Here is a 23699-nt window from a genome sequence, read left to right on the forward strand (position 1 = left end):
TGTAAAAAAAAATAAATAAAATAAAATAAAAATAATGGCTGCTGTGCTGTTGATGAGATGTTCTATCCATGGTTGGAGATAAAAAAAAAAATCTTTTGACAGACAATAAAGAATAGTCTTTGAAGATCTTTAGCTGATATGAAGAAGCCTTGAAGTGTAGAGCCAGTGGTAACCCGACCTTTGCTGTTCAGACTCTGTAATCTATGTCCAGCAGTGCCACTGAGTTCAAGGAGCCTCCAACCATGACAAAAGGTCAGAGGTCAGGTAAAAAAACATAAAAGGTCACGGTTGCAGACATACACCTGTTCACAATGCGCCAGGATTAGCAAAACCAATGACTTCCAGATGTTTTATGGTGATATTCTGGCCGTAAAAACAATGTCATGACCACAGTAGAACATTCATATGCAGTGAATACAGACTACCCCCTGCAGGTCTGGTGGAAATGAACTTTTGAGTCTGTCATAAATGTGTACTTTTTTGGAAAAAGGTTATAGCTTTGATTTACTTGCTCTTAGAACAACAGAAAAGCACATGGAAAAGCTAGCTTACAATGTCTTCCAATGTCATATAGCTAACATTGTACAGTGCCACAGCAGGTCCCCATTGCCGGTGTAAGGGAAAGATATTAACCTTGCTTTAGAATAGACACATCTGGCAAAATGCAAGGTTTTCTTTTTGGATTTGCCATTTTGTCCTTTTCCATATTTTTTGTAGTTTGCGTCACACATCTGGCTGGACTATGGTCATAAATAAAGCGCTGAGAATGTGCCTGTATTTGAACCTTTAAGACTTTTGGCTGTAAAATTTGTTTTTATTTTCTTTTTAAACTCAGATTCCTTCTTAAATTAAATAGTTCTGTTATGGATACCATTCAAAAAGTACTCTAATTTATGTGATTTGTCTTTGATAACCAATATGGGAAAGTTAGTCAAAAAGGATATGCTGTATCCATTTTGCCACAGTTATTCAGTTCAAATTTACATTCACTGTGTTAACCAAGTGTCAGGAGTCAGTTGGGAAAGCTGAGACATTGTTCAAACATGACACCATTGAGCTGGCACATATCCAAGCAGACTGCGGAGGTACTGAAGCAGGCTAGCAGCATGACCTTTGACCTTAACAGTCTGCCCCACTCACAAAGGAGTCGTTCATGTGCCCAGTGTTAACCAGCACACCCAGAATAGGCATACACTGTAAAACATGGTAATTTGTATGAAATCGTATACAAGGGTTGTTGAAATATTGAAAGAAAATCTTTTTGCTGTTAATGTTGTGGATCTATGGAGGTATTCCTTTTAAAGTCACTTAGCAAGTCTAGGCTTATCCTGAAATCCTGAGCTAAAACTACCTCCATCTCCAGCTTAAGCCTCAAGTCATTCCATGAAAGAAATAAGCCTGGGTCAAACCAGAGCTAATTCGGCTGGGCTCAAAGTGTGATGTTTTTTTATGATCTGACTAAGGAGCCTAGGAGACTAGAGGAGCCAGAGCATGTATGGATAATAGTTTGATTTGGGACATGGAACTTTTCTGTTCATTCTGATCCGAGTAGCAAGAGGAAAAGTGCCAGTGAACCCTCCTCTCTCATTCGATCCTCTTTTTCTACTGGTCACTGTGCGGGTAGAGAGGCTGGCTGCATAGTGCTTCACACTGGTTAATGTGGAGAACGACGTTAACTGACCCCTTCCCAATGCTTGGAGCTTATTCTGCTGAGCATAAAAGCAGGCCTAAAGCTGTAACAGAACTATTTACATGTAACAAAAACCAGCCAATCAAATCAGCGCATATATGTGTGGTTTGTGTTTGACAGGGAGCGAGAAACTGAGGAAAAAGGAGAGACAGAACCCACTGAAAACCAGCGTCTGTTTCTGTGCAGAAAAGCTGCAACAGCCACACATGCAAGATCATTTTAATGAAATGATGGCCATAGGCTTTTATATTTTTTGTGCCCTTTTGATGAGTGCAGCGTTCACACACGTGTGTCCAGTGCGTAGCAGGACGCAGCTGGTGGTCATTGAACGTCTCAGGCAACACCCGATTCAAAACTCGTATTAAAAATGTATCCAGACAGAGACAAATGGATTAAACACAGATGGGGGAGTGCACGTGTTGAAACTTTTGATCGAAGTGTTTCTTTTTACATTCTTGGAGACAAAGTAAAAAAATATATATATATCTTGACAGTTGGCCAGATCCCGACCAGGTTTGTATAAGGGGCTTGTTACTATGGCAACTCAGAGCCAACTCTCGTCAGTCACTTGTATTTCACAAGCCTGAATTAAATAAGACAGGCTTGTGCTTTAGCTCACTCCATGGAATACCCCCATTATTGATGTAATCTAGTATAACTTCTAGTAGGGATGAACACTGTCAATATTCTTAGAGCCTTGACCACAATTTCATTTTTACAACGATTCCTGTACACCTCATATATTTATATATTGTCTTAAGCGATAACCATATGATGTACTTGTTCATTCTATATAAATCAAAACAGAAGTGAATAAACATTAGTGACTAGATTTAGATGCATTGTTATAGCTCTATTGTCAGTTGGTTTTCCTAGGTCAAGATTTACAGCTCAAATGCAAATAGACTCAGGTCAAAAATGCACCCTTGTGTTGTTGTTGTCTAGAGGCCAGGCTTGTGCAGCAATCCCAGGGCAATTTATTTCAGTAAAGAAATGCCTCCGTGCGAGTGCTGTCACTACGAATTCTTTGACCAACAAAACATACGTAAGTAAGGGCTGTCTGGTCAAAAGAAACCATAAATAATAGATGAGGCAAAAACACCCCATAAAGCATTTTGAACCTTACCACGGCTCAGCACTGAGATCCCTGGAGGTTTCTCACTCAGCAAAAGCACCTTATTTGCTTATTATCGCCCATGACTACCTGTTGGCGTGAGTCATCATAAGTGGATGATATAGTTGAGTGAGTGTGTGGGAGAGACCACCTCAGATGAATGGAGGCTTGTCCAATATTCCATACACTATTTTTTTTTTACTGAGACAGAGTGCTTTTCAGTTTGCTGCAAACCAGTGATGTACAAGGTAGCATAGATTTTCAATATGTTGGCCTGCACCTGTATTGCAAAAATGTTTCAGTCTTCCATTCACAGACTAAATAACTAAAAATAAAGTTGATTCATTGACATAAATGTATACCTGGTTTTAGTTGTCTTTGCTTACTCATTTCCCATTAGCATTTTGAACAGAAATGTTTGCCACCTGCTTGTCTCCATGGACTTTGCCTGAATGACAAAACTGTCCACGAGATTGTCACCCGTCTGAATTCGTCTACATGCTGCCTCGATGTGTTACCACACAAGATTTCTAAAGTCTGTGCCCTAACGTTTATTATCTCCATTCACTTGCATAGTTAACATGTCATTTCAATCTGGAACATTATGTTATGAGCCTCTCCTAAAGAAGAGCTGTCTTGATTCCACAGTACTGAACAATTAACAACCCATCTCAAATTTGTAGTTTTTAGGTAAAGAAAAATTGTTTACCAGTAGCTTATGATCCTTCTCCAAATGAACAACAACTTTTTTCCAGTCATGTTTTAGACCACAACACTGAGACTGTTCTTATGAAGGTGACAAATGACATCTGCTTGAAAATGGACTTGATCCTGTTAGATCTGAGTGCTGCTGTGATGGGATCCTCTTACAGAAACTAGAGGACTGGTTGGGCATTTCCGGTACTGCACTACACTGGCTCAAGTCCTATCTAGAAGACAGGGAGTACTTTGTTGAAACTGAAAACTGTGTCTCAGGGGTCAATCCTGGGACCCCTTTTGTTCAATCTCTACATTCTGCCGTTAGGGCAGTTAATACGCAGCAGTAATTTGTGGAACAGTGAACTCACTCTGCCACTGCATCCATCAAATCAATGTGTGGATGCAAAATAACTTTCACCAGCTAAACTCAGACAAGACTGAAGTCATAGTCTTTGGCCCACAGAAACAAAGAGAAAGTGTCAGCAGTCACCTCCAGTCTCTTTAAGACCTTCAAATCAGGTTGGAAATCTAGGGGTAACAATGGACTCAGACTTGAACTTTAACAGCCACATCAATTCAATAACATTTGCAGCTTTTTACCATTTAAAATATTGCAAAAATCAAGGGTATACTGTCAAAACCAGACTGGAAGAGACTTATTCATGTGTTTGTCTCCAGGTGGTTAGACTACTGTAACGACCTGCTCACTGGACTCTCCAAATGAGTTGTAAGACAGCTGCAGTACACCCAGAACACTGCTGTTCGGGTCCTGACTAGAACCAGGAAGTAAAAGCACATAAGTCCTCTGCTCGGGTCTCTGCACTGTCTTCCTGTGGCTCAGTGATTGGACTTTAAAGATGCTCCATGGCCTAGCACCAAAATACATCTCCGACATGTTAGTGCCATATGAACCATCTCACACTCTCAGAACCTGAGAGACCGGCTTCCTGCTCGTGCTCAGAGTCAGGACTAAACGTGGGGAATCAGTGTTTCAGTTTTATGCAGGTCAAACAGTTTTCCTGAAGATGTGAGACAGGCCTCTACTTTGACAATGTTTAAATCCAGGCTCAAAGCTGTTTACCTGTGCATATGACTGAAAAGTTTTTACTCTGCACTCTTTTTTAAAGTAAATTTTATGATTATTTATGTTTTGATTAGTTTGGACTGTGTATTTTAATACCGTTCTTATTCTGTAAAGCACTTTGAATTACTTCATGTACAAGTTGTATTATACAAATAAACTAGCCTTGCCTTGCCTAGAATAGTCCACAGTATGGCGTTAAACTTGAATATCATGCATTTATTCAATTACAGTCCTGGTGGTGTCACTTGTTTGCTTCTTTGTGACGAGAGATGGGTATAATGCAGCACTTTAGAACATTTGAGGAAAATCAACATGTCCAAGGAGAAAAGTAGGTGGTCGATATTTCATCAAAGAAGCTACATAGTGCGCCTTTGTAAATGTTTTTGGTTTTTTTTGTTTTTTTTTTTTCTCATTCAGTAGTCTTTATGTAGCCTATGGTACCATCTTGAGCAGCTTATATTGAAAAGTCAAAGTGTGAGTTCACAGAAGTCAGATCCATGAGAAGGCCACAATCTGTGGTCACCTCCTGGCTCACGCAGTGACAGTATGGAGTGGCTTAACTTCTTATTTTCTTTCTCAAAGTACATCCAATACAGTCCAGGACAATTTAAAACAAACAGCTTCCATATAGGTCTATCTGGTTTCCCTTAACAAAACAAACCATTTTACAGTTTTAGCCTATTTTGATGTCTGCTCACTTGCTCAAATAAACTCTTTCACCATTTTGTGATGGGTTGTTGCATACCTTGATCTAGCCGTTCTTCGCTACTCTGGCCCATAAGTGAAGTAGAATTAAAAAAAAAAAAAAAAAAGGAGCAACATCAATGCTTGCATTTTTATGTGCGAAGATGGTAGTTTATGATTAATGTATTAACATGGTGACTGTTAACTTTATCTTTTGAGTTATTTTACCGATTACAACCATTTACTGTGCTTGCAGAATTGACAGCATTTAACAATTTGTATTCAAGAACTGACAACATTAAGTCTACCCACAAAACCATATTTGAATACGCTTAATCAAATCAAATATTAAAATGCCAACACAGCAGAAGCCGCTCAGAAAAGCCAAGTCAAATTGAAAGTGGCTGTTATTAGGCTAATCTGGTTTAGACTAAGTGGTGTGGGTTAATGGATGTATCTCCAGGGGTCTCCCAGGAATGCATTTAGACATTTTACCACCAACTCTGTGACATCTGCCGGCACTCTCTGGAGAAATATGACAAATGGTGGAATGAATCCCGCTTCCCCCATCCACTGGCTCCAGGCAGAATTGGATGGGAGATTGGGAGTTGGCATCACATTTTCATATCACATAATATATAATATATATTACGTGTGTTTGTATACAGACATACAGACATACATACATAATGACGTATGACAACCCCCTCTTGCCACCCCTCACAAATGCCTTTACTGAAGCAGTGAAAAGGGCAAGTTTTTAAATATTTCATCATATTTTAGCTCCACCCTTGATTTGACACTGATGATACTTGACATGAAGTCCTTTTCCGATAAATGACATATGTGGGTGGGCAAGAGTAAGTGCAAGTAGACTATTGGCAATAACAAGACAGGAAAGGGTTTTCCTTTGGGTGTGCGATCCCAGTACTGAGGGAGTGCACTGGGTGGAGCTGACATTGCGAGTTTGGGGTGTTGGTGGGAAGTTCGTCAGGGGTCACTTCCTCTCGAGTTGCCCTCACCCTTGGCACTAAACGGCAGGGGTATCCCTATAGCATGCTTAGTGTACATAGGCTCTTCTGTACACACCTCCTAAGGCAAACCACATGGATGCTGTCAAGAGCTCAAAGTGAGAGAGTGAAAGGGGGAGGGTGATCAAAAGCAGAGGAGGGAGGGACAGAGAGAGAGAGGGAGTGAGTGAGGACAATGTCAACAGCCCAGTCAGCTGAAATCCACAGCTCGGCTCACAAGCTCAGAGACATAACGCAGCAGGAGCGCCCGGGAAACACCAAACACTCAGCAATGCCCGTGGAGTTTTTGAGCGCACACTTTAAGGATGAAATATTAGACTTAGTTTTCACAAGCAAGTGACACAACTCTGTGAAGGTCGGCCGTACGGATAGCCCGAGTGTTGTGGGTGAGTTGGATAATCTTAACATTTGATGCATGGACTGTTGCTGTATAAGCTAAAGTGGTTGTGCGGTGAGCAGACTACAGCTGTCAGTTTGGCTATAGGCTACTGCATCAACAAAGTCTGTCTAGACTGGATTGAAAGCAGCTACTGTTGGCAAAAAGAGACATCATTGGACTACTGTGCTAGGATTGGGATAGGGTACATGCGCTGATTGGAAATTACAATAAGACAACATCTTTAATAGAGGAGATTTGTGACTTGAGACTTTTTGCATTGCTTTTATGTTGAGATTCTGTTTGCAGCGGTGAGGTCATTTGACAATTGGCACAGCAACTGTTGCCAAACTGCAGTAGTAGAAACACTGGGGTAATACTCTAGGATCTTTTCTTATTGAGCTAATTACTACAAAGGTTTTAAATTTGGGATTGAATTAAGTGCATACAGCATTTTCACGACAGTCCAAATATATTTATATATATATAATTATTTTTTTAATTGCTTGTTTTGTCCTTGCTAGTAATGCTCATTCTAAAATAATTATTGCCAAATTGTGGTTGTGGACTTATTACAATTGGTGTGACACATTCAAATGGAGACATTATTGAACCCAAAGCTCTGTTGATGTACATGTAGAAGCATGGCCTTATGTCATGGGCTGACATGGACATACCCCCTGTCTGTTCATCAATCACACAGATGGACTCATGTGTAAGGAATGGCCTGGCAGTCAAACATTCCACTTATGCTTTACATCTCCTCCCAGCAACCAGCCAACCCATCCCAATATGGAACAAGCACTGCACTCTTCCAGTAACCAATCAAGACTTTAAACTTAATTCTGACTTGGAAACTATTTTATTCCCTTTATGTTCATCCAATGCTCACACCAACTTGTCTTAATTTGGAGACTCATTTGGAGTATCCATATTGTTCCTTTTCCATTTGTAAGCCTATATCCCAGTTGAGAGTTGTCATTCCAAGGCTGTAAATCTGTCCGATTTCCAAACTAAGGTGATGAAAGTTCCTGTTCCAGCCTACCAATTTTCCACCTGTGAAATTGGTATGAAATGGCTACTTATAGGATCCACAAATTTATAGACGGAAAACATTTTCAAACTGTTTATCAACAATTGTGGGGTTTAGTGAGTTTGTGTGGGAGTAGTAGTGAGTAAAAAAGTTGTTTTCGAAAGATCACGTTTCTCAATGTCAGAAGAAGCTCAAAACATTACCATTTGACTTGTTCTTTGATGTTCTTTGTGCATTGTTGACCAGATAGTATCCATTTCCACCACATTAAAGGCTTAAGCTGTGCTCTAGTGGAAATCCTCAGTCTCACGTGGGTTGGGGGTCAGTTGAGTGGGGGGCTTGGTTAAGAGATTCACTATGTTGTTGATTGGATATTACTGAAAGCAGATAACACACACTGTATAATGAATGCACAATCTCTGCAGCTGTCAGGGTTCACAGGGTTTTCCATATTTTATTGAGTATCACAGATGCATGAACTAGTTTCTCAGGATTAGTAGTCTAATAAAGAACTTGCAAACAGTTGACATTTTAAATAATTTTTACCATGGCACTTTATTAGAACTCAGATGCTACAGAATGGGGGAAAAACTGTAAAGGACAATATTTGTAAAGCATCTTAATATGGACTACGACTAGTTCAATAGAATGGCATCAACCAAACATGGTAAACAAATGTATGTGCTTTTGCCAATAGACAACAACAAAGATAAGCAGTTGTGTAGTAGCCATGTTGTTTAGCATGTTTGTTTTAGTCCTGTTTCTACCTTCATGTGTTCATTTGCAATAACAAAAAGGAATACATTCACATTTAAAATCAAGAGACATAAAAATATGACGTTCTGATCATTGGACAACTTGCATTACTACTACCATATGATCTATGTGGATTATTGACTTTAGTAGAAAGAGTCTTGCTCCCCTCTCTTCTCTGGAAGTCCCCACACAGCACGGGTGTCAAGTGGCACCATTGTATTTGTGCCAGTAACACACTTTCTGCCGCCTATGATGTGTAAGCATATCTCCCCTTTTACAGAGCAGCATTACCGCTCTGGGCTATTTCAAAAACGCTGGTCACTTCTGAGAGGCTATGTCAGAGCATTGCTAAAACTGTCTCAGTGGAGCATACCAGACATTTCCCATAACGGCCTTGTCCCTCCAATAGAGCAGCTATTGACCTGTGACCCTGCCATTGTTTAATATTGCTATGTATTAGTAATGTTAATTATTCTATAGGGCTGCAGGATTAATTACAATTGCAAATTTCAGTTTGCATTTGTACCATAATTTTCCCCATAAAATATTCTGTCTAAAAAAATGCTAACCCTGTAGTTTACATGTGTACAAATATGTTCAGAAATGTGATTCTTGTATTAGTTTATCAGTTCATGTTTCAGTCTTATTATGAAAGTCGAGTGTATGTGTGTGTGTTGGTGGTGGTCAGAGAGGTCTATGGTGCAGATTGACAGCTTCTGTCAGTCTGCTCCAGGGCAGCTGTGGCTATAATAGTATCTTACCATGACCAAGTTAACCATCACAAGATGAATTCTTGTGATATTTGTTCACAAACTCGAGATTCCATCTTGGCATGCTCCCGCTCTAAGGATAATCGGGTGGGTGGACCAATCACAGAGCAGCATTGAGGTTTGTGTGGAACCCAAAGGCCAAGTGCCCAAGCGAACCAAAGCAAACATGGCAATGCTGTCAGACATACTTCAGCCTATTTTAACATCAATATAGACTATTTTGCTTGTGGAAAATGTGCAGAAGGTAAAGGATTTGTGCATTTGTGGATGTCTATGCTTTTCTCTCAACTGAATGTAACCAAACATAGATTTTTCGGCTTGCTCTGCTGTTGTGACGATTGGACCAATCAGATTCAAATAATTGTCATGATGTTCTGTGTTTTCTGGTCAATTTCAGCGAGAGCCATCCCAGATTGATGGTAGAACTCATTTCATAGTGCTGCACATATCAATCTGGCATGAGCCAGACCAAGTTACCACCAAGTATGGAATGAATGAATAGTGACGACAGTGTAGCACTTTGAGAGGCTTTGACAAGCCTGTGTGTATTATAAGTGTAAGGCATTATTATTGTTATTATGTCAGAAAAATCACAATTAAATTACCCATATCATTCAGCCCCATTGCAAAAATATTCATAATGACTTGTTCTGTATTTAAAGTAATCAAAACCTGTCCATCAAATATGGGATCTATCAACTTAGGACTTAATATTGTACCATACTGATTGAGGAAAGTGTACCATACTGATTTGGAGATTTGAATGCCTCTGATATTCCTGGGAAGTACAGCGCTGCATACCAGATATATCTTTAGCATGGCCAGAGATGCGTTCCACTTCTATGAAATAACCAAACAAAGTGTCACAGAGCACACATACTTTTAGGTTCATGAAAAGGGATGTAGAGTATTGGATTTCATTGCTGTGGTTGTTAATATGTGGGAATGTTATAGGGTCATTGCAATGGGTCATGGTGCTTCATCTCATATTAAAGCATGGTTGGCCCAGCGGTCCCACTACATGATGAGAGCAGCTCATTGGTGAGTGGAGAAGTGGGTCAGCAGTGTATCTCTGATGTCATTGTTTCTCACTGCACGGCTTTTACTGATTACACTGTTGAGTCTCGCACAGCAACTGGTGGAATTACTCGTTCAACATGTGGATGCCCATTGGAGCACATTTAGTTTAACAACCAATCATCGCCCTCATATATAGGTCATTTATTTATGTTGTATAGCTCATCTATAATAATTAATCATGCTATTTTTATCCTGGTTTGGGGTGATTTGAAAACAGTAGCTTGCCTTGCGAGATATCACTTAAAGGTTCACTATGTAACTTCTGGTCAGCTGCATGTTGTCATGTTATAGCTTTGCCTGGAATGCTTCTCAGTTTGGCATTAAACTCAAAACTTGTATTTATTCATTTTACAGGTCGATTACAGGTATTTTTTTTATTGCTAAATACATAAAAAACATAAAAGATGTGGTCTTACTGTGAGCGGGTTTGCCTCTCCTTAGATCTGACCTGTAACATGGTTTGGTGGCTTTACCTTGTCTCCATGAGAACAGAAACGTCTAATAACTGTGGAGCATTCCAGGCAAAGCAATACATTCTCCAAACAAGTCAGTGGCAGACCCTCCATCAGCAAAGTTATATAGTGCATCCATAAAATGAATTGTAATGGTGTGATTAGCTTAAAGTTAACTCATTTTGTTTGCCTCACAAGCCTAATTTATTATTGTTTTATGTAGTTTAGTCTTAAGTCATATATAGCTAATCGCCATCTTCCATCATTTGTTCATTCCAACATTCCAAGTCTCCTTCTCTTGCTCAGCTTTCACTAACAGTTTGTATTTGTGGTTTGTGGCTTCTATGACAGAGCTTAACATGCGTATAGTAATTTGCTTCAAAGTGGAACTGTACATGATACGTGGGAGTCCTATACTACAGCTTCAAGCTCATTTTGTTTTGATCAAAGTCAAATTTCAATCAGAGTTGTAATAACTCCTTGTACTTTTATGTATGTGATCATGAGTCACTCCAGGAAATAGGTGTTTTTTTTCTTAATCACACTAAATAAAATGATTATTAATGGCATCCCCAGAGGACTCACAATTTCTGCCGTTCTATTTTTCCAGTGGTTAAAATGTGGAATTTCCTCTTCATGGGTTACAGTGCCTCAAGGCTCTGTTAAAACCAGTAGTGCCTGTATGTTTGTTTGGAATGAGGCTCCATCCCAGTAAGACCTTTGAGAATTGTCAAACTTTGGCTGTGAATGAGTTGATGTTTATAGGATTGACTCTGGGATACATATACATATGCATTTTCAGTAGTGAACCCCCATTAGTCTCATTTATGGTGATTGTGATAATTACTTATATTTCCTTTATTAAAATAATTTATTCTTAGCTTTTCCCACAGCAAATCCTCTGCCTCCTGGCGTGCCGCAAAAGTTATTTCACACAGTTTGAACTCAGATTTTTATTTTATTTGAGAAAAAGCCCATTAACTTTAGGTTAAATCTCTTCCTGGCCTTATTGTAGTGGTTGGGAAAACAGGAGCTCCCGGAGGAAACCTATGACACAGTGGGAGTACATGCATTGGATATACAAACCTGGTTAATTGTAATAATTGAGTCTATTTATTGGCCATTTTGACAACAGTTTGTGAACAAATGAAAATGCATTCTTCCATATGTTGTTTACTGTGACAATCTGGTAGTGTTTAAGCATCATTACTAACCTTGGACTATTAAAGTCATTATTGGTAATGGAGGCTGTGGCTATTTTAAGTGGCCAGACTTAGCATAGATCATTTCTTTCTTGGCCTCTGCTACCAAATTTAGCTTGGTCATTCATTCCCCATAACATTTCTGTAAGCTACAATGCATGTACTGCAAAAGTTTTAAATATTAATTAGAAAACGGATGTATGGACACAAATAAGCACACTAACATATTTGCAGTATGTAGATGCTAAAAGGAAGATCATTGAGAATTGGCTCATCAAATTTACCTGTACGGGCAAAGATTTTCAGACATCTCATCCTTCCCATTTAATCTGAGACTGAGGTAGTGATTAAAGAATTAGAAGAATGAAAGTGTTTAAGTGGTTAAAGGAGAGGGAGGACAGGAAACAGGGTGTGTACTTTATCTTATGATGTTTCGTCTTTTCCTGAAAGATGCACGTAGACACAAGCCAGGCATCCAGTAGTGGATCAAACAAATGTCATGCAGTCTGATTTCGACACTAAGAGCTGCTTTTACATTATATTGGGGAAAACAACTTCATGACTAAAAGGGACCATACTTGAAATAACAGAAGAATTGTGATCGGCCAATGAGGAATAGATATGAATATACTTTGCCAATCAAATTGCTGTTTCCTTTTAGCATCTTGATAACCAACATGAGGATAATGGCCTTGTGTTGTTTATCACAAGGATAATGGTCTTGTCCCATTATAAGTGGGATAAAAATGTCATGGTTATTATGATTGTAATAGCTTCACTCAGTACTTTAAGCTCAGTATAAACAATCTAGTAAACGTTTTTATGACATTTGTCGTCTAGAATTTTTAGATAATGTAAGCAAGAACTATTGTTAAATTTGAGTAAATTGGTGTAAAGTAGTTGTAATAAGCAGGAGTAGTTGCAGTAGATAAAAATGCTATTTGCAGTTGTGGCATGTAGACTCCATTTATGTAATCTTGAAAACTATATCACTTAGAATGTTGTTGAATACCTTTTATTTCATACTATTTTTACATTAGTACAGAGTTTGAGTACTTTTCCATCTCTGATTTGAAAACAACATTAAGAAGCCAGACATATTTTTGGTGGTGACAACTCTGTGGCTAAAAATACTGCAGGCATGAAAATCAAAAAGACCCTGACTCCAAAGCTACAGGCTGAAACGAAAACAGCTCAAGCACAAATCCTGCTCCCATTACTTAGGCCTATTTATCCCATAGTTTGGACAAAATGCAGCTTATGTAAATTTACTTACTTAATTAATAGTTGCTAATGCACAAGTTACCACAGACAAGCAACATATCAAATACAAGTTAGTAAAATCTACTGTATTGAATGTTTGGCTAGTGTATTATTATAGTTGTATTAATTAGGCCATTTATTTTAACTCATTGTCTGTAAACAGATTGTTGCTAGTTGCATTATTCATGCAGATGCCATTTTAGTCAGCAGTAACAGCAGAAAAAGTAGACATTACATAACAACGACATATGTTTTGTAAATGAATAATTGATAGCCATGGCAATGTCCGTGAAAACCCAATAGAGAATGATCGGATTCAGAAGTAATCTATATTCAGCATATGTATTTCCTGTAACCAATAATGATTTGTTGATAACAGTACATTTTTAATAGATCTTAGCATATACTGTTAAAATGCAGTTTTTATGAGTGACTCTCAGTTGATAGGCATGATTGACTGCATGAAAACTAACAGACAAACGCTGTCAAAGCACAACTGTTCTAATGCAGTTATATGCTAAACAAATGGTGCTATGCTGTTCGTTTATACATGGCCTTACTGTTATTGTCTATGATCACTAACTACTCTGTGTGTTGGATCACGGGCAGACAGAGATGAAGTGTGGGTGGGCAGAGGCCTGTGAGTGAGGGGGTCTTCAGTGTCCCAGGTGAGTTGGACCAGAGCCAGTGGCTAAAGCTACAGAGGAGTGAATCACATAAAGGTCCATTAGTCAGCGGACAAACATGCAGACTGCAGAGTGAAGGGAGGGCATGTGGAGAGGGCATGTCTGGGGCAAACTCATCCAAAGAGTGCCCTGGCTCCTCTGTGCACACTGGAAGGCTTGAATGGCTACTTTATGTCAAATTTGATTGAAATCTGATTTTTATAGCCATGATTACTTACAGAATTAAGTATACAAATTTTCACATGACGCATTAGGGCAGGGCAATATGTCAAATATGTCAAATCAAATAGTGATCTGATCCTTCTGATAATGTTTTTTTTGTGAGATCACCATATTGCTCTATGTCCAAACATGGACCCTTTTCCTCACCCACTCTTATTACCCTATTGGTCATCCTCTATTAGGCTTGGAGTGACTGACAGGTGGATTTAACCACTTACAAGTATAAACAGAAGAAGGAGATGAAGAAGGAGTACTTCTTGAGAGGCAACATAAAATCCGTACATAAATTGTGATAAAATTAAAATTGTGACCTGGCTCCAAGGAAATTGTGGTATTTGATACTACTAAATACTTACTTTACCAGAACCCTCATTACTATTTTCCACTTGTATCTACTCCGTCAGCCTAGAATAAGGTCTGCTCCTCATTTGCAGGAGCAGACAGAGGTTGGTGATGCATCTGTTTGAATGAGCTGAGCTAAAGGAAAAACATGTGCTGCTGGCTTGGCTTTAATCTTTTATTTAGTGTCTCTTGAAGTTGCTATTTGTGTCTACACTTCTGCTGCTCTTCCTCTATAAGGCTGAACCAGACGTCCATTAAATGCACCGTGTTAGACTGCGAAAAACAGAACTAGTTAATTAAACTCTCTGTAGCCCTCCAAACTTTACTAATTCAGAGCATCCTAATTATTCATCCAAATTATTCAGTGATTAGTTTAAGCAAGCCTGCTGAACCAATGTTACTGTTGGGTTATCGATTGCTTTGAAATTGGTTACACATGGTTGGTGCATATCTTATTTTGGTCCGAGAGCTGCTTTATATCACATTATACACTGCCTGGCCAAAAAAAAAGTCGCCACCTGCCAACTTTTAGCATAAGCAACTACCAATTTATCTCTGCCATTGAATACATTTAATAAATTGTTCAATAAGTGTTTGAAAGCCACTTTTTCAAGTTCCCTAAGAGCACCATTTTAGTAGTTTCAACATTTAAAAATCAGGCTAAGAATAAAATGACTGGACTATAGAGAAGCTTGTGGAGGTGCTGTGAGATATAGACATGTTTCTTGCAACGTCTGTACAAATGCAAATATACAGGGCTAACCCGCAAGCCGCCATGTCCCAAATAGGAAGCGAGCATGGGCACCCTTCCGGCTCCATCGACTCTTTTTCCAATTCACTTAACACTGAAAAACTGTCACCCTTCTCTCTGTAACTGCTGCTGTTAAGCTTGTCGTTTTGGTCTTAAAATTTTTATATTAACACCTTCTACATGATCCTGCCATTTTTATATCGCTATTGTGTCGACAAATCAAGATATTAACATTAATAACAGATAAAGGCACCAGGCGCCTTCTTTCTCCGAGGCTGCTAGCATTAGCAACAGGTTTGATTGACAGCTTTGCTAAGCGCCCGCTTCCTGCTAAACCAGCAGGAACGGACATTACCTTCATCAGCCTTGCTCTGGATTGGCTCTTCGATTGCTATAATACTCCCAGTCACAATTCCAAATATGAAACTCTGCTCCAAATTCGCCCCATAACTCCAACCCTTGATAAGCTTCGTTTGACTGGAGCCAAACACTATGGGTGACGTCACACTCCCTTAGTCCACTTCTTTATACAGTTTATGGTACAGATCCACTATTTTTCATTTTAATTTAGCTTTAGCTTTGTCTTTGTGAAACCTGTTTATTTTAGATCAATGTTGTACGAGGATAGATTTTTTGAAAGAATAATCTGAAAATGGCATCTCCACTGACCCGAAACCAGTCAAACAATGCAGCTGCTCCCAGGCTAGCTCTGTGTTAGCCCCCATTAAATCACAGGATGCAGAAGCTGATAACATGCTGATTGCTAGAGTCCTTGAAGAGTCTAAGAGAATCCATATGTAAGACGATTGGACAAAACATAAAGGACTTGGAAACTGATTTGAATAAGAGCATTGATTCTGTGAGCACTCAGTTGACAACATCGGTTTCCAATATACAGGCCACGCTTTCATCACATGAAACTCATATCAAGGATTTGGAAGGTTTCACAGCCTTCACTGGAGGCATTCTGACTGGCTTTGACTCTATGGTTTTGAGTGACAAGATGGGGAGTTTGATTGAATCTGTTGTACACCTATGTTTGGGGGGGTGCAGGTGTGAGATTTTTTGAGGGGTTTATTTTATTTTCCTTTTTTTATTTTTTGGTTTATCTCATTTTATTTCAGTGCTGATTTGTCTCTATATATTGTACATTATTCATATTTTGACTTGCATACTTTGGGCTAAACTTCTAGTGTAACATTTGCAAGCTGGAATGTCAGTGGGTTAGGGAAGCCGTCAAAGATAAATAAGGTCCTTTCTCACCTTGCCAGTTTAGGGATCAAGGTTGCCTATCTACAGGAAACTCATGACAGCGTTGTGGCAAATCTTCAATCCAACTGGGCGACCGTACTCACTTTTTCTCTCTGGTACATCAATCATCTTCTTTGATTGATTCTTTTTGTTCCAATTGGTAGAAGCTTGTTCATATGTGCTATTATTATTTCTGACCATTCACCTCTTATTGCTACTTTCAGGCTTGCATTTCATGCTCTGAGACCACCGTGGAGACTTGTTGGAACTGTTTTATCCCAGGATGAAATTGTCCAGTATATTGCCTCACAGATTGATCTCTATTATGATATTATGGAACGTTATGAGAGGCTCGTATTATTATAGATTATTTCATATATGACTCACAATAATTGAGAGGCTAACAAACAAAAATCAAGTGCTTGAACAAAAACTATCTTTACATGCAGACTATATGATCATTTACATCTCAGTTCTGGATTCTTCAATCCCTGCTAAGATATTAAGGTTACTGGAGACAAGTTCACTTATCTTGGTGTCCAAGAATTTCTCCCTTGGTTAATGACGTAGAAGAAAGTATAAAGTGCTGGTTTCTCTAAATCTTTTAGTTGTCCAAAGTCATCTTTTTTTAGTGCATTCCAATCTTTATTCCCAACTCTTTCTTTAAAAAAAATGGATAATATTACCTCTGGTTTTGTCTGGCATCAAAAGCCCCCATGCTTCAGCAAAGTATATCTGCAATGACCAAAAGAATTTGGTTGTATGGCCCTCCCAAATTTCCAATTGTATTATAGGAAATTATTGGAATATTTGTCTTTGATTATTCACTGGTTATATAAAGACCCAGGTGCTGACGCCCCTTCATGGTGTATTTTTGAAGCACAATTCTGCATTCCCTACTCATTAGCTCACTTTTGGCTGACTCTTATCTCACAATTATTTCACATAGAACAAACGGGTGCCTGCCGCTTTTATCTGGAAACAAATTAGGAAACCTTATGGATGGCATGCCGGCTCATTCAGACCCACTATTCTATGTATACTATGTCCAGGATTTTTTTTAAGAGCAGACAGTTTATTTTGTTCCATTAACTGTATGTTGATTTTGATATCACATGTACACATTTTTTTTTTTTTTTTTTTTATCTGTGTTAGGAAGCAGCACACCCCATTTCCCACTCTTCTTGATAATTTGTTTGAAACTTTTTAAGTAATTTAAAGGGATCTCAATTCTTTACAACACATTATACTCTTTACATAATCCATCTCTGGATAATATTAAAACAGGTGGGAATGGGATCTAAAAGATTTACCAACTGAAAATTAGGGAGGAAAAAATTTGAAATGGGCTCAGACTTCACCAATTTGTGCCAGGCATGGCAAGTTCATTGGTCTAAAGCAGACTAACAAGAAGGTTCCCCAACAGCAATCCAACATTTGACTGGTGTAAAATAACAGAAGGTACATACTTTCACACACTCTGGACTTGTACCAAATTGGTCCCTTTCTGGGCTCAAGTGGTCAAGATGTTGTCAGGCACTTTAAGGATTCCCTTAGACCCACATCCAGTGATGGCTCTCTGGAGTTATGTTGAACCCTCACCCCCTGTGTAAATACTAACAGGACTCTGTGGCCTACTGTACACTCCTTACTCATAGACTAGTTTTGTTGAATTGGAAAAATGCACTGTCTCCATCATATTTATAGTGGATTAAAGACATTCTACATTGAATAGAATAATGAAAAATATAAGACACACTTTTAACTGATTTGAATAAGAGCAATCCATAGTTTGTTTGCTTTTTTAATCTGACAACCTTTTTATAAGTATGCAAAAGAAAAATGTAAGAAAATTATATGTAATAAACTGATAGATAATTTGTGTCACTGCAATTTTGATTACCCTGTAATTTTTCTGTTTTATAGCTGGGGCTGTATTGAATGCATGTAATTATTTTCAATTTTTTGTATATATTTTTTATTTAGCTACATCATTTTTTGGGTGTTTTTTTTTTTTTTTTTTTTTTTTTTTTTTTGTTTATCTTTGTGGGAGGGTCGGGCTCTATGTTATGTTAAAATAATAACTTTTGTCATAATTTTTTGTCCATCCATCCATTTTCTTCCGCTTATTCGGGGCCTTATCGCGGGGGCAGCAGTCTAAGCAGGGACTCCCAGACTTCCCTCACCCCAGACACGTCTTCCATCTCCTCCGGTGGGACCCCAAGGCATTCCCAGGCCAGCTGAGAGACATAGTCCCTCCAGCATGTCCTGCTTTTTTGTATAGTATTAAAATCCTTATAAATAAACTGTTAAAAAAATATGACTACACTATAATACAACAGTGACACAGCCCCTCTGGTCCAATAGGTTTATGACATCTAAACCCAATGAACTCTACTTTGTCATATTATTAGATGACATCAAATGTAATCAAATGTTACAGCTGTTTTTTCCCATATTGCGATTTAAGTTTGATTTCTGTCCATTCTCATCTTGTGACAGATGTTTTGAAGAGAATTCAATTTATGTTCAGCAGCACAGATGTTGGAAAAGCTGATCCCTGCATACTTACATACAGTACATCCATCTATCCACCTCGCTCCATCGATGCTGCCTCCCCCCTCCTTTCTCCTTCTCTCCCAATGACCTACTTCCCGGTGCTGGAAGTCGATGGGCCATTGGGCTGAATGAAAAGTGGAAGTAGTATCTCCCTTTAGTCCTTAGGGTTAGGGTTACAAGATTAATTGCAATCAAATCAAAATCACATTTGAATGGACACAATTAGCAAATGTGGCAGACAACAAAACATCCTGTCTTATTTTGCTTAAAAACTGCTGACCCTGTAGTTTAGATCTGTACAAATATGTTCTGAAATGTGATTCTTGTATTAGTTTGTCAGTTCATATTTCAAGATTTTTGTCATTTCTTCTGCTCATCAGGTGAAATTGCAAAATATTTGTCACAATTTTGTTCCTCCTCCCTGATCCCAATTGTGGTTACAATATTTATGTATTTATTTTTTATAAATTATAAACCAATAAAAATATGGTATTAAATTAGTGCTATTTAATACAGAAAAATAGTCCTGTTTATTCTATCAAAGTCTAAAATCCTCTCCACACAACAATTGGCTGATCATTGATAATCTCAATTTGGTTAAAATTCATTTCATTGCAATGCCGTTCTCATCAGACAATGCACATTTTCATTTCAGTAATCCTGCAGAGATTGGGATGCATTTGTCACTATACTCTTTAACTGATAGCTTCCTTTTCCTGTAAGTGAGAACCACATGTTTCCCTGAGATGAGCCATGCAGGAAGAGGTGTGAGTGAATGTGGGAAGTCTTCCAAGTCATGTGTTTGGGGTGGGATCTGTGACACTGCATGAATAAAAGCAGATATACATGCTTGAAAGAGAACAGCTTTTATAGCACTAGCAGTTTTGTATGTATCTATTCTGAAATTTTATCTGGTCTAGTTAATTTATTTGAGCCTGAACTGTTGATGTTTCATATGTTCTAGATGTTGCTATGATAGTTCAAAACAAAAGAAGTACGTATCACTACACAAGCAGTAAATATTCTCCTGTGGTAGGGATAAAACAATACCCAAATAATATTGAGAGCCTAATGTTAAATGTTTTGTTGCAGCAGCATCTAAAATAGAGGGAACTCCACACGGACAATGTAAATAATTAACTGTTATTAAGCACGTTTAAGCTTCATTGTTTAAAATATGACAGTAATAATGACAGCAAAGAGTTGTCAAGGTGTTTTTAAAAAAGAAAAATTATATCTACAACTGTTAGCCTGCAACCTTCTTCATTTATCTGATGGCAAGCTTGTCCTGCACTGTGGCTGTATTGGGTCAGTATATTGTAGTGTATACTTTAAAAAGTAGCAACAAAGGAGTGTTGAAAGTGGTAGGGAAAATGACAGATGTCCATACTGAAGGGGGGTGGTCAGAGCGAAATGTCACCCTATTGAGTACCATAATAGAGGATGACAGTGACCCTGAGGAGGTGGGGGCCTTGAGAGGATTAACTGAAAAGGTGAAAGATAAGAGCCACGTGAGGAACATATGGCACTGGACACGGCCATTTTAGCATTGTGTTTGTGTAGTGATTTTAGCATGCAGCGATGGAGGTTAGCCAAAACACACCTCCCCAATGTCACCCCTTCTTATGTTTCTCTATATACAGTGGATGCTAAAGCGTATTTGGATCCCTTGGCCTACTTTTTGTGGGCAGTGGTTGGCTGCAGGCCAGCAGGAGCAGTGTTGAGTGAAGACTGGCTGCACATGGGCTGCTTTGGGACAGTGAAGATAGAGGGGTGTTTGGAGATGGGACAGAAGGTGGAGTGATACTGTTTTTGCTGAGTGGATTTAAACCCCTGTTGAGTGGCTGCTTTTCCATTAGAGTCCAGCTGTCCAGTCAAACAATAACTAACTCACCACAGCCATAAAAACGTATCCTCCAACTCATAATTTATCCTACAGAAACAAAAAGCATGAAAGCTTACTGTGTTGAGTACTGAATCAAGTGGAATGAGAATATCTACTGCACTAAATATATTATGGACATTCATCTTATTACGGTACTAACCGTAGTACATAAGTGTAAATGCTGCGTTTCTGCTTAACAGAATAAAATCTCAAACTCTTTAAAGTGAGGAGTCAAGACTGAAAACTCAGTTGTGTACATGTGTACATATGTACAAAGTGTATCCCATTGCCCCACCATGGACCCTTCCCAGCATCTTCTCACATGCTATCGGTAAAAAAATAAAAATAAAATAATAATAATAATAAGAAACCCAGCAAGAACAATGTCCCTCGCCATCACTTTGTGAGTGGTGAGGGCCAAAAATTAGGTGTAAACAGTGGTAAATTGAGGAAAGGGATCTTGTGTTTATTTTTAACCTCCAGCTGGTACTCATCTGGGTCAAATGCTGATCACTGCAGCTCAAATTTACAAAGTACTGCAAATCTCCCACTGGACTGATGCAATGGGCATGCAACTGTGGGGTAGATACATATGGAATCTTGCCATAATGGAAATGTATACATTTAATTGCAGACAAAATATTCATCAATCTATGCTTGAAATAACAGTGTAAGAACAGTGTAAGAACAACAAATAAGCAAATGTGAAATGGTATTGAGCTGTTTTCTTTTTCTTCGTCTTGTGTTGAAGGCTGTGCGTTCATAAAGAATTTACCACTCAACTATTTTTAGACTCCACAGTGAGAACTCCCACACCGAGCTGTGTTGTAAGAGTGATGATGGCAGTGAACCGTGCAAGTCTGTCAGGCTTTGTACGGATTTTAACCAATTTAAAATGCAGTATGGCGCACAAGAATAGACACAATGCAGATGTTTCATAACTAGCGCAGTAAAATAATTAACAATATTATGACCACTGCCAAGCAAAATGAATATGATTGATTGTAAGCTTCATCATGATACATTGTATCTTCAAATGAGATAGATTACAATCAGGTTGAATGGATGAGCAACAGGATTTCTGTGAGTTTGATAAAGAAAACATTTTCATAGTCCGAGATTTCAGGCAGATAATCTCTAAATCTCACTCTGAAATGGTCAGTATGCATCAAGAGTGGTCCAAGGATGACATGGATGTAACCTAGCAACAAGTGATGGATTTGATGAGTAAAGATGATTTGTTTCACTCATCAACCACCAGCTTTAAAGGTGCACATCGTACGTTTTCTTGCATGTGAAGATGACATTGCTTTGCTGGGAAACTTCCACAGTATGGCATTAAACCTATTTATCTTGTGTTTATTCAATTACATGTTTCTATTGCAAAGTAAATGCATTGAAAAACATGCATTCTTGCTGCAGTTTTTCCTCCACAGATCTGATCTGTAACTAGGCCTGACGCTGAAGAGTTTAATGCTTTGAAACATACCAGGCAAAACAATATCATCGCCATGGAGGCAGTGGTGGACCTTCCATCAGAAACGTTACCTAGTGCACCATACTGAAAAGGAGACACATGAATCTTACATTTGTTGTAAACCTGGCTGATGCATAAGATTACTGACTTCTATAGGCTTTTTTATTTTTCATGTTGTTGATGCCATCGTCATTGTATTATGATCCTAATTTACAAGCCCAGAATGGATTTATTTCTCCAAGATTGTTCCCGGATTACCATGCCTGGAGTCTATTCATTCACAAAAGCCATAAACTACAGGGGGAACTTTGGCAACCTCCTAGTGTCTGCGGCCGTGTGCTCGCTATTGTGTGGATGTAATATATTTTAAAAGGTGCATTATTCATACTATCCTGCAGACCACCCGTATGCTTTTCATGGCAGAGAGGAAATCCTCAGGGTACTGTGGCTCATTTAGGCCTCTGCCCCTGCTTTTATGTGTCATCCACTGCTCAGACAGAAAGTGTGCTCAGTGTCTGCTTCTGTCAGGAGTCCAGTGCAGTGCTGGGGCACCTCTGGCTCCTCTCACCATTGTACCTCATACACAGGGGGCATTGTTTACTGTCCAGTGTCAAGACAATTACAGTGGTTCTTGATATAAAAAAATAACAAATCTGCACTATTCTGCAGCCTGGCACTGTTTACACAACAATAATAAAGAAAGCTCCTGCTGAATGGGAGGGTCGCTGTTCTGTGGGTCTAGACTGTATTTTTAATTTTGGGGTCAATCTTGCTCTAGTGCCCAATAACATATGTAGATATTAAGTGATTTGGCCTTGAATTTCTTTAACATAGTAAGTGTACTAGTTCAAATGACTGGCTTCTTACTGTTTCATGGATCTCAGCTTCCTGATATATGCAGTATTTGATTATTTTAAAAAAAATAATATTTACTTTATAAATTGTTAGTCGCTTTGGGAATGGTCCTACTTTCTTATCTTTCTGAATCTTTCCATGAGTACACTAGGATGTACCCCCATGTCACTGTTCTTGAATTTGTTGCGATTGTCATAAAAACTTGTATGTGACCTTAACTTAAGTATTTATTTTATATTTTATCCCATTGCATAAGTTTTAATATTGTTTGAGGTTTTCTGTGTTCACTCATGCTCCCATCCTGCTGCTCCCACCTATACAGTATTTATTTGCAATGTTCTTTGGCTGTTGGATACATACATTCCTTTATTTCCCATGTACCAAATTACTTTTCCAAACAGCTTACAGAGTACAGTAGATGTTCTGGTATGCAGAGT

General features: G+C 38.6%; 1 protein-coding gene across 3 annotated transcripts in view; it reads left to right on the forward strand.

The window, feature by feature from the left end:
- daam2 (dishevelled associated activator of morphogenesis 2) overlaps positions 1 to 23699 on the forward strand; it is an 86457-nt gene that overhangs the window by 15327 nt on the left and 47431 nt on the right. The window contains exon 1 of one of the 3 annotated variants that reach the window (XM_033987732.2): positions 6515 to 6688. The exons of the other annotated variants lie outside the window; for them this stretch is intronic. The gene's annotated coding sequence lies outside the window, so the exon portion shown is untranslated. Of the gene's footprint in view, positions 1 to 6514; positions 6689 to 23699 lie in introns of those variants that run through there. 3 annotated transcript variants of the gene reach the window in all.

Source organism: Periophthalmus magnuspinnatus, chromosome 22 (assembly GCF_009829125.3).
Source record: "Periophthalmus magnuspinnatus isolate fPerMag1 chromosome 22, fPerMag1.2.pri, whole genome shotgun sequence".
Lineage (NCBI taxonomy): Eukaryota > Metazoa > Chordata > Actinopteri > Gobiiformes > Gobiidae > Periophthalmus > Periophthalmus magnuspinnatus.